The 14,148-nt window shown below is 40.3% G+C and overlaps 1 pseudogene; it reads right to left on the bottom strand.

Moving 5' to 3' along the window:
- Positions 1 to 1,657: 1,657 nt before the first annotated feature.
- Positions 1,658 to 14,148, bottom strand: part of LOC102926725 (heterogeneous nuclear ribonucleoproteins A2/B1 pseudogene) — an 85,169-nt pseudogene continuing 72,678 nt past the window's right edge.

The raw sequence follows: 14,148 nt of genomic DNA, 5'->3' as shown, positions 1-14,148 counted from the left end.
CAATCAGAGCAATTTGACATACAGACCGTCCCACAGCACACATCCATGTCTAATTCCAGTTCCAGGAGATGTTCTCTCTCGCCTCTGCAGGCACCAGGCACACAAATGATATGCAAGCATACATTCAGGCAAAAACACCTATACACATAAAATAAAATATATTAGCCCCCACTGACTTTCTTACGGGCCAATCTCATGGAAACATGTTCTCATTTGGAGGTCCTTCTTCCCAGATGACCTTACCTTAAGTGAAACCAACAAAAAAAACAAAACAAAAACAAACAAACAAACTAGAAAAAACAAATCAGCACATAGCTTAATGGGTAGAGTTCTTGCCTAGGATACCAGAGGCCCTTACTTTGTTCTCCACACCTACCTAGTCTGGGTAGTGGAAAACAGGCCTGTAATTCCAAGACTCATTTGTGAAGTAGGATGTACACAAGGTCAACAGTTTGACCTCACATTTGGTGAAAACAGTTCATGTACCAGAAACACCTGAATTCTACTAGTGTCATGTCATTATTCAGGATTATAAATTCTGGAAATTGTTGATTTTTTTTTAATTCAGCTGTCCATTCTTCTTGGCTCTGTGTGTGTGTGGCTTCATCTCGGCATCCTGTTCTTCCCCACATCCCTCTATTAAATGCCAGTTTACCATTGAGAGGTGTGAGCTTAGTTACTCTTCAAGAATAACTGTTTCAGCTGCTGTTCCACTGCATATCAGAAGCCATCAGCCCACTGCCTGTTCAGCTGCCTTCGAAGAAAAGGGCACTGTACCTTTTCCAGATTGCAAAGGCCACTTCAGGGATGGTGCCATATTGTCCTGGCCTCAGAAGATGCCTTTTGATAAAGCCACAACCACACTTGTCTTGGCAAGAATCTGTAATCCTTTGTTTCGTGTCCTGTCTGTCCATTTTGTCCTGTTTGTCAGCAGTTGATTTGAGGATACTTTGTTATCCAGTGGCTAACTTTTGCCACAATGAAAGTTAACTCCATATGCAGTTTCTTCAATGCCCATATTTTCTCTGAAGTAGATTGGTACTGCCAGGATCTGACATGTCTCATAGTCATAACAAAAAAAGAAAAATTTTCTAAGTTATTAAAACATTTTAAATGCCATATTCTGTAGGATTTGAAGATGATCTGTCTATCTAAAATATATCTGCTCAATCTTAAAAATGTACCTAATATGACTACAAGTTCTATTGTAATGTCTAACTACTAACTTTCATTTCTTTATATCCTAATAGTTAGTAATAATAACATTCAAGGATCAGCAAATTGCATTACATCGTTAAATGAATGATATAAGTACAATATCCTGAACAAGATTAGAAATATATGCATGGCATTTTCTAACAATATCAATCTCAATATATATAATTTGTATGCAATATAAAAAATCCAATCCAATGTAAAGTATTTAAAACTAGTAATTGTCTTTTTTTAAACATGAACCTTAAATCTAATCTCCCTTGCTTAGCCCTTTAACTCACTCTTAACAACAACTTGTAACCAACCCTCCTAAACAATGAAAATTATGCCAGACCCAAAACCCATTAAAAGACCAAAAAACCACCCTCACCACACCACCTTTTTGGGAATGTGGGCATTGTATTATTAAAATTGCTTCTTGTTGGATGTGGGCTAAGGTATCTTTTTTTTTCCTTTAGAATTATTTTATTAAATCATAAATGTACAACAGTTTCTTAACTCTATACACGCACTTAAATTTTTCAAGGAAAAACATTATGTCTTATTACACCATGATCCTGGCTAATAGCTTTTTAAAACTTTTGAGAAAAATCTTAAAAAAGGTTTCACATGTCACCTGAAACTTACAAATTTAACATTATCAAAGAAGGAATGCTTCTACACTCTTACAAAGACCACTAGAAAGAAACAACAACTAAAAAGCTAAGAAACTGTCTCAAAGGAATTTTTTTACAATCCTTCCTCCACAGTAAGGTAATGTTATTAAATAATCCAATCCATTCACAAAATGGCTCTGCATCTGCTCTGGTGTCTTCTGCCATATCACTGCATATTTATGCATGACTGAGATAAGAGTTTCCTTAACATTGTTATTTCGAGAACCTGAAGCTGTTCTGTTACCTCTGGGCTCTCATCCTCTCCTATTTATACAGTGAAGGCCATGGTAAGTAGGAAGAAGCTCAGTATCGGCTCCTCCCACCATAGCCCCCACTTCCACCACTTCCTCCAGGACCACAGTTTCCTCCGCCATATGGTCCTCCCATGTTCCTGCTACCAAAGTTTCCACTCTTCACTGGGCCATAGTTAGAAGGTTGATGGTTATAATTTCCAAAATCATTGTAATTTCCACTTCCATAATTTCTTCCTCCATTGTTGTCATAACCACCTCCATAGCCCCCACCCTGGTTGCCATATCCAGGTCCTCCACCACCACCATATCCTCCTCTTCCTCCTCCGTAACCAAGGCTACCTCCAAAATTGCCACCTCCAGGTCCTCCTCCATACCCATTATAGCCATCCCCAAATCCACGTCCACTTCCATATCCATCAGATCCCCCCTAAAGTTGCTTCCTGGTCCTGGTCCAAAATTGCCACCGCCACCACAAGAATCCCCGAAACCAAAGTTTCCTCCTCTTCCACTCCTTGAACTCTGGACTTCCTGCATTTCTTGTCTAGACAATGCCTTTCTAACTTCTGCATTGTGACCATTGATGGTGTGATATTTTTGCAATACAATTTTATCCACAGGATCCTGGTCATCAAAAGTAACAAAGCCAAAGCCTCTTTTCTTTCCAGACTGCCTATCAGTAACTATTTCAATAGTATCAATTTTTCCATATTCTTCGAAATAATCTCTAAGGTGGTGTTCCTCAGTATCTTCTTTAATTCCACCAACTAACAGCTTCTTCACAGTCACATGGGCACCTGGTTTTCCAGACTCCTCTCTTGCTACAGCACATTTTGGCTCAACTACCCTGCCATTAATGGAATGAGGCCTTGGGGCTAAGGTATCTTTATTCTGAAAAGAAAAATTTGGGGTTAATTGTCAAATTCTAAGAAAGGTAGCTATATCCTTTGTTGTCCAGTCTGTGTATAATGCCAAAGTTCAGGGTTTATCTCAAGTCCTTATTCAAGTAGTCTTTGAAACTGGATCATCTCAGCTAGCCATCTCAAAATTGCTCTGAGCACTTTGTAGTCCAAAGCTGATCTGTAGATGATGTTTGTCAGCTTAGTGGTATTATTATTGTCCATGTGGAGTTATTGTTGTTGTGGGGCCCCATCTTCTTTACAGACCTTGAAAGAGCAATACTCAACTTCATATAGAAAAACAAAAAAACCTGGATACCTAAAAGAATACTGTACAATAAAGGAACTTCCAGAGGTATCACCATCCCTGATTTCAAGCTCTACTACAGAGCTATAGTAATAAAAATAGTATAGTATTGGCATAAGAAACAGACAAGTGGATGGATGGAATCGAATCAAAGACCCTGATGTAAATCCACACACCTACGGACATCAAATTTTTGACAAAGAAGCCAAAATTATACAATGGAAAAAATAGAGCATCTTCTACAAATGGTGCTGGCATAACTAGATGTCAGCATGTAGAAGAATGCAAATAGATTCATACATATCACCCTGCACAAAGCCCAAGGCTAAATGGATCAAAGATTGCAACATAAATCCAGTTACAGTGAACCTGATAGGAGATCAAGTGGGAAATAGACTTGATCACATTTGCACAGAACACAACTTCCTGAATAGACCTTCAGTAGCAAGACACTGAGACTGACAATTAATAAATGGGACTTCATGAAACTGAAAAGCTTATGTAAGGCAAAGCACACTGTCAATAAGACAAAATGAGCACTGGGGAGGCAGAGCCAGGCAGATCTCTGTGAGTTCAGGGCCAGCCTGGGCTACCAAGTGAGTTCCAGGAAAGGCGCAAAGCTACACAGAGAAACCCTGTCTCGAAAAAACCAAAAAAAAAAAAAAAAAAAAAAGGCAAAATGAGAGGTGAGCCTACAGGATGGGAAAAGATCTTCACCATCCCCATATTTGATAGAGGGCTAATTTGATAGAGGGCTGATCTCCAAAATATATAAATAATTAAAGAAATTAGACATCAGAAAAATAAATAATCTAATTAAAAATGGAATAGAGATCTAAAGAGAGAATTCTTAAAAGAAGACTCTCGAATAGCCAAGATACATATAGAGAATTATTCAATATCCTTAGCCATCAAGGAAATGCAAACCAAAATGACTCTGAGATTCTTACACCAATCAGAATGACTGAATTCAAATACACTAATGACAGTTTATGCTAGAGAGGATGTGGAGCAAGGGGAACACTCCTGCACTGCTGATGAGAATGCAAACTTGTAAGGCCACTTTGGAAATCAATATAGTGGCTTCTCAGAAAACTGAGAATCAATCTACCTCAAGACCAAACTATACATCTCTTGAGCATATCCCCAAAGGAAGTTCAATCAAGGACACTTGCTCAACTATGTTCATAGCAGCTTTATTTGTAATACCCAGAACCTGGAAATGACCTAGATGTCCCTCAACTAAAGAATGGATAAAGAAATGGTGATATATTTACACAATGAAGTATTAAGAAGCTGTTAACAAACAATGGTATCAGGAAATTTGAAGGCAAATGGATGGAACTAGCAAAAATCATTCTGAGTGAGAAGACCCAGACCCAGAAAGATAAACATGGCATGTACTCACTCATAAGTGGATATTATTGTAAAAATAAAGAATAACTGTGCTACATTCCACTGCCCAGGAGAGACTAGGTAACAAGTAGGGCCCAAAGGGGAATGCATGGATTTCCCTGGGAAGGGGAAATAGAAGAGATCTCCTGGGTAGACAGACTTGAGGTGAGTGTGGATGGGAACATGAGGTATCGATTTGAGGGGTGGGTAGAGCAGGGAAGTAATGAAAGAGACGACTTTATGGTGGGGGTATTTTGGGGTCAGGTAGAAACCCGATGTAAGGGAAACTCTCATGAATCTACAAGAATGACTCCAGCTAAGATTCCTTGCAATAGTGGACAGGTAGCTTGAATTGGTAACTACCCCAGTTATCATCGAACAGCCTTTGTCCAGTAACTGACAGAAACATGCAGAGATCCACAGCCAATCACTGGGCTGAGCCCAGATAATCCTGTTGAGGAGAGGGAGGAAGGATTGTACGAGCCAGGGTGGTTAGGGTCATTACAACGGAACCCACAGAAGCAATTGGTCTGCTCACCAAAGCTCACAGATTATGGACTGAAGGATAGGGAGCCTACATGGAACCACCCTAGGCCTTCTGCATATGGGTGATGGTTGTGTGGCTTGCTCTGCTTGTGGGACTCCTGGCAGTGGGAATGGGGTCTATCCCTGATGCTTTGCCTGGCTTTTACTGGTATTTTGGAACCCTAATATCCTCTCTCTCTCTCTCTCTCTCTCTCTCTCTCTCTCTCTCTCTCTCTCTCTCTCTCTCTCTCTCTCTCTCTGTGTGTGTGTGTGTGTATCCATGAGCTTGTGCAAATCATTTATGAAGGATATACTCCCAGAGAAGGGAGTGTTGATGTGAGCAGGGGAGGAAATCAGGCAAACTCCATTTCTTAGCCAGATTCTTCATTGGGCTCCTGTTTTTTTGTTTGTTTTTGAGGCTGATTGCCACATAACCCAGAATGACTTGGAATTCACTATGTAATCTAGGCTAGTTTTGAACTCCTGATCTTTCTGCTCACATTTCTCTAGTGCTGGGAGCTCTCAAGGTTCAATCACATTCCAGACAACAAAGTAGGAACTTCAGATGCTCATACCTGCCTCTCATTAGCTAAATTCCATCTCTAACCTCAGGCATTCCTGCCCTCTGCACAGTTGAATAAAGCAGTCTCAAAAGCCAGAGAAGGCAGGAGAGCCCCCAAAACAAAAGGAGGGCCATATTGAACCAAGAAAAGGGAACCATTGAAGAAAACATCCAACATGGGATTTGGGGGAGTTTGGCTGATTACATCCCTCTCTCAGTGGCAGCACCCTGTGTGGTCTAAACCCTTGAAGGCTCTATGCATGCTGCCACCATCTCTATGCATGCATATATGCATTAGTCCTGCTGTTTCTGAAAGATGCTATTTCCTTGGAGTCATCCATCTCCTCTGGCTCTTGCATCCTCTCCACTTCTTCTTCTGCATATTCCTCTGAGCCCTGAGAGGAGAGGTTTGATGAAGACATTCCATTAAGGGCTGAGTGTTTCCACTGTTTCTTACTCTATGCACATTGTCTATCTGTGTGTAGCTGTGTTTGCTCCCACCTCCTGTAAGAGAAAACTTATCTAATTATGGCTAAGTGACACACTGATCTCTGGATATAGCACTGATCTCTGGATATAGATATATGTTTCTAGAAGTCATTTTATGACTACATTCCTTTAGTAGGACAATAGTATTTGATTTTCCCATAGGTTCATGGCCTATCTAATCTCAGGTTGTTTGCCACCTATGAAGGGCCAAGAACTGGTTTCATCTCATGGAATAGGCATTAAATCCAATCAAAGTGGTTAGTTACTCCCACGATGTTTGTGGCACTATTTTATGAGCATCTCATGCACACAGGTCACTGATATAGATTGCAGGGTTTGTAGCTAGGTTGGTGGTTTTCTTTTTCTTCTGGTAGAATTCAGAGTAACTTCCCATACCAGGAACACTAGTCAGGAGAGGTGAATACTCTAGAGGGCACCAGATTGATTTTTCCATGTTCAATGAGCTATGTGAGTATTCTCTTCAGCAATAGGATTCCACTACTTACCATCAGTTTGAGCAGAACAACCAATAGCCTTGGCAATAGCCTGAGATGTTTGGGGGTTTTCGTGAGGACCCTTTAGGCAACAACTCAACTAAGTGTAACACATTTCTGGATCTGGATGATTCATTGGGTAGCAAAAATGTCTAGTTGGGTCATTGTCTCCTCCATTATTTGGTGAGTCTGCTTAGATTTCGTGTGTGTGTGTGTGTGTGTGTGTGTGTGTGTGTGTGTGTGTGTGTGTTAATATCTGGTCATGTCTTTGTTTGATTCCTTTTTTTTTTTTGATACCCTTAGAGAAGTGTCATAATTGATGGTTCACTTGTTGAAAATGTTTTTAGAGATCCATGAGTGGCATAGAGAAATAGAGACAGATTGAGAGAAAAAGGCTAAGAGGGGATTCCAAAAAGTGCTGAGAGAATCCTATCCACATCAAATCACTAGGACCACAGGGAGTTGGAGGTGTGGTAGGTCCTCCTACAAGTAGGTTGCAGTAAGATAGAGAGTGTGTCTGAAAAGACAGAGATGAAAGGGTTAGGGGGGAGCCTGGAGATGTATGAAATGTAGGGCCCTCCAGGGAATGGAGGTGGGAAGAGGGGCACCTACAAACAGGTTACTAAGGGGCCAAGTGTGAGAATGGAGAGATTCTAATGGAGGGCCAGAAGGATAATGTGAATCACATACCTGAATGTACCTGAACCCAAGTATGGTATTGCTACTGAGGTCTCAGGTTGAAGTGTTTCTAGGTATCAGGAGCTGACACAAACGAATGGGGATGTGTTAGAAGCACATGTGAAGGAGCAAAGTTGGGTCCACACCAAGCTTCAGAAGAGTCTCTGGGGAATGAAAGTATTCTGGTTCTGGTTTTGTTTCATTTTATTATTAAATTTCTGATGGGGGCTGGTAAGGGTACTTCAGTGGTAATGTGTGTGCTTAAATAGATACATTTCTGGCTATTTGTGTTTCACATGGATTGACTTTCAAACTTATGTCACTTAAAATACCTTAATATCTTCCTTTAAAAGAATCTTCCTTTATTTGAAAATAAATGAAATTTGTATTTCTATGGACAGTAATCAAAGTGATCTTAAATAATAAAGTATAGAATGGTTGTTGTCTCATTTCTCAAGGAATATCATGAAAATGAAACACAGATCAGACACGAGGTGGTGATTCTCATTTACAACTATTTTTACTGACTATGATAGGTGGCTTACCCTAAGTTTAGCCTTAAGCACTAGGCTGGTATCAAAGCAGAAAAAGAGACAGACAAAAAAATACTACTTGATATCCACATTGTTGGAATTTTACAGTAATGAAAGGAATTGCTGTAGGAGATAGTTAAAAAGAAAGAGTGAGGATTTTCAAAGGAGTCATCTTTCTTTCATTCTTTTTTATTATGTCTTTGTAAACCCTTAGCTTCTGAACTTTTTGCTCCACAGGCAATGCAGCTGGGAAAACCACGGGTGGTCTCATCCTGACTCCATAGAGATGACTCACTCCTGGTCACTGCCCCTGAATACACAGCCCAAGGCTTGAAGAAATCAAAGGAGTTATTTTTACAAGAGGGCTTTTCTTTCCTTTACTGTTCAGGGACATTATGGGAGTGTCTAGCTGGAAACTGGGATGACTGAAATGAGTGTGGCAAGAAGAGACAGTGACCCAACACCCTTTTGCTTATCTCTTCTCTTGTGTTTCAGTCCTTCCCTCCACAGCTAAGCCTTTCTCCACATGGCAACCGAAATAGCAACACCTCCCTGTCTGACTGAAAATTTCCTGGAATCCCATGATGACAAAGTTAGGAAATACAAAGGGTTTGTTAGTTGGTTGGATATTGATTTGTCTTGAAGAAAAAGACATTTCCCATCATGTTAGTGACAGGGAAAGGAGAGGAAGAAACAGCACGATAAATGAACACTTGGTCAGCTGAGGAGCACCGTTTCTGGGCTCTTTTTCCAAACAACCCAGCATGGGTCTGGGTGGTATAGAGCTAACGTGCTCAGGAAGGTCACATCCTCTACCACTTACTATATGTGTGTAGAAAATTATGAATTTAATTAAGAAACTCTGGAGCCTCTGTGGTAAAGAGCATGTACTGCTTTGCAAAGCACCTCACAGTCACCTGTAACTCCAGCTCCATGGGATGTGATGCCCTCTTCTGGTCTCTGGAGGCACCCTTATCTTCTACACACAGAGACAGACATACCCATACATATAAAAACAAATATAAATAAAATTAAAAAAAAAACAAAGAAAATCTGAAATTGTCATACATATACACACATATCATTTCTACATGTAGACTTCTCAGTGTTTCATCATGGAAGAAGTATAAAATCATTACAAATGAGTCATTATTCTCCTGGCTATTCCCACATGCCAGCACTACCAGGAAGATGGACCTGTTGTTAGTGAGATACAATCTAAACTTTAGACTAGACATTAAACTAGACTTCAGACTAGATATTAGACTTTACCTTTTGAAACTTTGTGGCCTTTACATAATGTACATTAACAATGGCAGAAGGAAAGGCCCAGAAAGGAGTCCTTTCATAAATGTGTTTGTTCTTCTGGGCTTTGACGAAAGTGACTATATCACATAAAAGAACCTTTATTTAAGGTTACATAAACTAGGTTACTTTTTCATATTACCCAACTATTCAAGAGAGGATATATGTATTTTTAATTGCTTTGGTTGAGTATGAAACCCTGTGAAATAATTTTATTATTAGAGCTGTGTGCAGTTATATTGTTTATTACTTACCAATTTTTTTGAGTCTTTGATCAGTGGTTCCACAGCACTTATGCAGGATCTTGTGGACTTGTTTTACAAATGGGCTTTCATGTGTGTTAACAGCAATATCTGTTAGAGACAATAGCTGGACACTTGGAGTGAGTGGTAAAATCAGATTATACTCAGGAACTGTTGCAATAGAGGCAAGAGACTTCCTTAAGGCAGGTATAGTTGCAAACACTTGTAATCCTAGTTCTTGGGAAGCTAAAGCAGGAAGATCAAGAGTTCAAGGCCATTATCTGGGCAGATGGCTCAGTAGGAAAGAGCACTTGCTCTACAAGCATGAGGATGTGAGTTGAAATATTGCTGAAGCTTGCTGGCTGACAGTATAGCTCTAAGGTCAGTGAGAGATCCTATCTTAATACAACAGAGCAGAGAGTGACAGAGCAGACCACCTGACATCAGCCTAAGATCCCTGCATATATAGACAGGTATGCATATACACACATGGGGTGATATTTTAATTGTGCTGAAATGTGATTTTATTTGTATGTTAATAAATAAAGTTTGCCTGGAGATCAAAGGTCACATAGCGAGGTCACACAGTGAGCCATAAACAGAAGTCAGGAGGTTGTAGCCCACACCCTTAATCCGATCACATGGCAGGCAGTGTCTCTGTGTGGTCAAGGACACAGCCAAGTGTGGTGACACGAGCCTTTAATCCCAGTACCAACCATAGAGACCTGGAGATTTGTATAGACAGGCAGTGACAAGGAAGTCATGTGGCTGGGCTTAGTGCCAATAAGAAGGCAGAACAGAAAGGCAATAAAAACACAGGTTAGATGGGAAGAAGCTCACTCTGGGGAAGTGATGGTGGTAAGATGGTAAGATAAGGCTAGTCGTGGCTTTTCGCTAGTTCTCTGATCTCTTTGGCTGTTACCTCTGTATTTGGCTCTGTGTTTCTTATTTAATAAGACTGTTTAGAAATTTGTCTATACACACATATATAGCTACAAATAAAAATAGCTTTAATTAATTAAAAAAATAGAGTTCAAGTCCAGCCTTGACTGCAGAGTAAGAACCTATCTCAAGAATGAAAAAGGAAAAGACCCATCAGAGAAGGAGAGAAGAACTTAATTTTGATTGTCAATGTGACAGGATTTGGCATCACCTAGGAAACAACTCTGGGCACCAAGAAGGACATATTCAGAGATGGAGGGAGAAAGACTTATCCTAAAATTATATGGCACCTTCCAACATAAGGCTAAGATATAAAGAGGCAGAGAAAGAAATTGAATCCTTTACTTCCAGAGTGTTTCAAGTTGCCACTTTGGCCATCCTCTGTTGACATCAACCTGAAGCTTCTTTGGTCTTTCAGTGCAGACCTGTTAGAAAAGCACACTCTCAGCATAGCACAACAAAACACCAGAAAAAAGCAAAAGTAATTGAGCAAGGCAATTTCTTTAGTTAAAAAAAGGTGTTCCACAACCCAAACTAGGCTACTAAGCAGTGCATGTAGCCCAAATGGCCTCTGTCTTTTGTCTTTAATCCAAGGGGGAACTTGGCTGTTACTATTGGCTGAGGTTCAGTCTCATGCTCTACTCCTGACTGGAGAACTTGGAAAGAAGCATGAAAGAAATGAGTTTCTGGATCATCAAGTTCCAGGATGCATGGGCCTTTGCAGAAACAGAAGTTTTACATGATTAGGAAAAGTAAAAGATTTACATGAACATTTTGCAAGGGTGGGAAGATCTGTGGCATGTCGGCCCTTAGTGGGTTAGACACCTTTGATTACAAAATAAATAAATAAAAGCTATTTTCACATATAGGATACCAACATCTCTCTAGTAGGCCTATAGGTTGGGATGAAGCAGCTGTGTGGTCTGAAAAGCTAGTGGGATACCGATAGTCACTGTTGAACTACCCAGTCCCTATCATGTGAGCCAATCTAATAACCCCTTTAAAATATATATACACTGCTTTATAGAGGCATAACTAATGCAGATTTTGGTACTAGGAATCATTCTATAATTTTATGACAAATGAAGATTTGATCAGCTGAATGAATTGCTTTAATGGGCTTGATGATGTGTAGAGCTGGCTCTCCAACTGCACTAAAACTACAGTTGCTGAGAACTCTCCTGGTATCATGGAAAGTCCTAATTGCATGTAAAGTTTGTGAACATTTCCAGAAAACTAAAGAACATAATGATGCTGGCTGGCTGCTTCTGGTGTGTCTAGGTAAAGTAATGAATGAAAAGCATGAGCTCAGAGATGCAATTTTCCAGCTCCAGATGTGTATAATCACTGTAAAGGCTAAGTGTGCCCTGTGAGACAGTATTTTCTATTACATCCATAAGAGTGAAGTTGCTGAAAACCAAGTACAAGCCTTCATCAAGTGTACAACATAAGCTTATGTTCCAGGGATGAAGTATGCCTGCAGTTAAAGCGAGAGCACTAATTGGAGTAGAATGGGACTCTGTAATTTGGTATATAGGTGTATGGAAAAAGACTGACAAGGCTGATAATTTTGAACTCTTAAGATTTCAAAGGACTTGTTCTCTCTGAGCAAGCGCCTTTCCCCGCTGTTAAGTGTAGATACAAATATTTGGCAGACCTAGATACCATTTAGGATGGGCCCTTTACCTCATAAGGCACATTGGGGAACAGCTCCAATATTCATTGTGAGACATCAATTTTAAAGAATAGATACCATAATAAATTTCTCCTCAAGATTTACAATACCATATGGGAGAGAGGAGAGCAGGGATATCAGGGCTTTGTTAAGCCCATCAAGGGAAAGCTACTTTCTCCTGGTCAAAAGAAAGGTATTTCAGCCGGGCAGTGGTGGCGCATGCCTTTAATCCCAGCACTCGGGAGGCAGAGGCAGGTGGATCTCTGTGAGTTCGAGGCCAGCCTGGGCTACCAAGTGAGTTCCAGGAAAAGGCGCAAAGCTACACAGAGAAACCCTGTCTCGAAAAACCAAAAAAAAAAAAGAAATGAAATGAAAAGAAAGGTATTTCTGTTCTACCTTTGACCATGGGTAGAGACAGGACATTCTAAATGACCTAAAACACCATGCTCTATTTCCCCTATCTTAAGACAATCCAACTGGCCCTACCAATCACCTTACCAGCAAACCACTTTTTGGAAACATTGACACATCAGAGGAAAATTAAAGGAATAATTATTCCCTTGGTGAGATAATTAACTGAGATAACCCAAGACCTCCTCTCTAAATGCATCTGTTTACAGATCTTTACTACAAATTATGTACACTTTTCTGAGTTTTATTTTTAAATGATATGCCTTTTCCCCCAGTTTCTATCTCTTCTTTGGATTGCTCTGGTTCTTACACTCTGAGGACTTCCTGCTTCATCGGGTGCTTGGAAACCTCCATTACTGATCCTGCCTGCTCTCTAGTATCTAAATTAAAAAATCACACCTTTCCTTCTTTCCTCTTTTCTATCTTTCTCCTCCTAGCAGCTGGTGAGATTTATAGCTTGTCTACTCTATTGTTTTTCTATTAAACTCTAATAAGTTGGTCATTGAGTGTCTTTATAATTCTGTTTTTAACTTCTTTTATCAATGAGGTTAAGAATGCACATAAGAGAACTATCCAGTAATACCACCCTTAGTGGCACATGCAACACCAAGCCTGCCCCTTGTAGCATTGTCCTTTCAACCTTCACTTGAGGAAACCAATCATGCATCATCTATGGTAAAAGGCATGACTCTTTATAAAAGAGATACCACACAAAACAATGCAGATGCCTCTGCTGTGGATATCACTCTATATAAATAAAACACTGATGGCCAGTGACCAGGCAAGAAGTATGGGTGGGACAAGGAGAGAGGAGAATTGGGGAAACAGAAAGAAGGAGGGGAGACACTGCAGCCACAGCCAGGAGAAGCAACATGTAAAGACGCCGGTAAGCCACCAGCCACGTGGCAAAGTATAGATTTCTAGAAATGGGTTAATTTAAGATATAAGAACAGTTAGCAAGAAGCCTGCCATGGCCGTACAGTTTATAAGTAATATAAGCGTCTGAATGATTATTTTATAAGTGGATTGTGGGACTGCGGGGCTTGGGGAACCTGGAGAGAAGCCCTCCAGCAACAAATGGCGCCCAACGGCTCGAGTTTCCACCTTAAACCTAACAATATTTAATAACCAATTCTAAACAGAGCCAAAAACAGGTTCCTGCTTCTTGTCTCATACAGGCAGCTAGATGCCGCAAAAGGCAGGTGTGAACACTGGCGGGTTCCTGGCGTGTGCACTTGACCAGCAGTATGGCGGGAATGAGGCGTCTGCCAGGGGCACATTAAGCTCTGTGGTAGATTTAGTCTTTACTAGTACTAAAAATAAAAAAAGAGGTTTCTGGGCTACACGCTGCTTTGATAAAAGCGTAGACCCACTATTTCTGAGACTTAATGACTCCCAGAGCTGGAGAAAATGTACCACCGCCATGTTAAAAAGCTGAAGGGGGAGGAGCCAGCAGCCACAGTGCTGTTTCAGGCTTAGAAGGCAACAATTTAAAGCAATAGGCTCACAAAAAGACTGATTCAGATAAAATCGTTTACAATGTGTGTAAAATATACGTAGGCGTCAAAG

The sequence above is a fragment of the Peromyscus maniculatus genome, chromosome 2 (genome assembly GCF_049852395.1).
Source record: "Peromyscus maniculatus bairdii isolate BWxNUB_F1_BW_parent chromosome 2, HU_Pman_BW_mat_3.1, whole genome shotgun sequence".
Classification (NCBI taxonomy): domain Eukaryota; kingdom Metazoa; phylum Chordata; class Mammalia; order Rodentia; family Cricetidae; genus Peromyscus; species Peromyscus maniculatus.
The sequence above is the reverse complement of the archived record's forward strand: the minus strand, read 5'-3'. Positions and strand labels throughout refer to the sequence as shown.